We start from the raw sequence: 2,595 nt of genomic DNA, 5'->3' as shown, positions 1-2,595 counted from the left end.
TTTGTGTGGTGATGCCTATAAAAGCTATGTAGATGATAAAATCTTAGTTTTCTGTAACCATGAACACAGTGACAAATTACAGTATTCACCTATTAAACTGAAAATCAAAACAAACTTTCTCTCATTAAAATTCAGGTTCAAAAATGAAGCACCGAATCTAACATCTCTGTTTACAGAAAGGAAACCGTAACTAATTTGTATACACACTTTGAATGCTTTTTGCCAGAATTTTTCAAATATTTTTGACCTGTTCGGATTACATCTCAATTCATAACAAAATAACTTTCCTTCAGAACGTCTTTGAAAACAAATGGTTTCTCTTCATCTTATCTTGAAAACTTAAGATGTAATTTTCTTGCTAAGAAAAAATTCCATCCAATAATATCCAATTATGTTTGAAATACTCTCAAACACTTGCTATTACTTACCTTGGAAAACAAGGTCTTATTGTTACGACTCAATTTAATAAATTACTCGAGTCCTTTTACCCCTGTGTAATCCCAATATTATCTTTACATCGTTGTCTGGTATCAACTGATGAAAATGTATTGTTATCTGTCAATATTTGTAGTGTATATTGGAGGAATTTCAACATTTTGATAAAAGTTTAGAAAAAAACGACCTTTACACTCCAGTAAAATAAAAAATAATATATTTCTCTGGAGTGTGGGAATCTTTTTTTTTTAAACTTTCTCCTCGTATCATTTTTAGATTGAAGACGATTTGACCTTATTCTCAGATTTAAAGGTTGTATATATAAAATTACGTGTGTGGTCTCTGTAAAGTCACCTACATAGGCAAGATTACTTTCCATTTACAAATTTTATTAGAACAAATAGGAGGTTCTAATAAAAAAATAGGCTTAAACTTCAATTTCCACTTAACTCTTATATCTGTTCTCATTACGAAACGTCATCGGATCCCGTTTTCTTAGAAAGCTTTTCAATTTTAACTTATGGATGTAATGATTATGAACTGTCGATAAAAGGAAAAGTTTTTATAAAATTTAATACTTTATAATTTGTTAAAATTATTTTCTTCATTATTATCATAGACTTGATGAAGATGGACTATCTGTAATTCCGAAATGTTCTTTAAAGATATTTACAGATGTTGTCATGGCCCTACTATTCAGTATCCGTATCTATGTTTATTGTGAGCGCCTGTGGTATATGAATTTTGCTTCCTGGTAACCATCACATATAGGATTGGAAGTTTGTTACCTTCTTTTCCCCTCCTGAAGTGTACCGCATGATGTTGTGCAGGTAATTCATGAATTCAAGAATCTCGTCGGTATTGTGTGGCCTTATTATATACGTATCATTAACACATCCTAGTCAAAGTCTGGGTGTTAGACTTGCGGCGTCGAGGGTGCTAATTTTTAACTGTTCTGTTCTATGTAAAGATTAGTGAACTAGTGATAGGGCTGGGTCTGTACTTGGACATTCTCGTTGTTGTTGGTAATTATATTTAAACTGAAGAAGGTTGTGAGTTCTGTTATTGTAGAATTGTCAAGTTGGTGTGTTCAATTAACAGTTAATACAAATCATAAGTTCTCGAAAAAGGAACATTGACCACTACTATAAAAACGAGTAGAAATCTTCATCGATAGATCCTTTACCCATGTATTTATTCGTGAATCATTCGACGTGTGGGGTTGAATTTTAACATTAAACAGCACATTTTAACGAGTATGTAACATATATTTTGCTATAAATGTAGTCTGATTCGTGGGCAAAACAGTTAATGTTACTGCATGTCACAGTCAATTTTACTGAATAGAAAAATAAACTTGTACGAAGATTTACCTGGCGACTTTCTTTTATCACCATTAAATTAATCTTGGTGAGAATTATAGCCAATAGTAAAGACAACAATAACACCAAACAACAAAGGTATCGGACTTAATTTAGATAAGGCTGCTTGGTAACGATTTTACTGCCAGTTGTTAAAATTATGTTTACTACGTGGGTATCTAATGCCCACAGACAGATATAATCATGATAATTTTGAGAAACAAATACTCATGTTAAGCCTACATTCTGCCATTTCCATTAGTAATTGACTTCGAACATTTGTGAAACATAACAAAACACTGTAATATCCTATCTAATGAATATTAATAATTACTGAAATACGAAATATTCGTGTTATACATAAAAACATATTATTTATGTCTGAAGCAAAAGCAAGTATAAGTACCGATGTGATAATGCAAATAAGTTGTTAAAGAAGCTGTTGGAGAGTTTCGGTTAAAATCGTTTGGCGGACACAATAGTTATTTCAGCTTTTATCACTCTCAAATTGTTTACCTATGTTTGTTATTCGTGTTAATGAATTGTATTAGTATAACTGACTTTTGTTTTTTACCCTCCAAAGAGTGAATGTTGAAGAAGCATGTACGACATTTTATTTTAATATTATAAAACTATTTTTCTGGTCTTTTTTAAGTGTTTCTGATTGAAAAAGAAAGAAGAAGCTAAATATATATGTATACTTTAATGCCATAGTGCGGATGATAAACTAATGAGTACCTGGAACATTGAAAATCCGTGTTGGGAACCGACGCAGTCTCAGTAGGGCTGCTGTTTTACT

The sequence above is a fragment of the Tachypleus tridentatus genome, chromosome 7 (genome assembly GCF_004210375.1).
Source record: "Tachypleus tridentatus isolate NWPU-2018 chromosome 7, ASM421037v1, whole genome shotgun sequence".
NCBI lineage: Eukaryota > Metazoa > Arthropoda > Merostomata > Xiphosura > Limulidae > Tachypleus > Tachypleus tridentatus.
Note: the sequence above shows the minus strand (reverse complement) of the source record.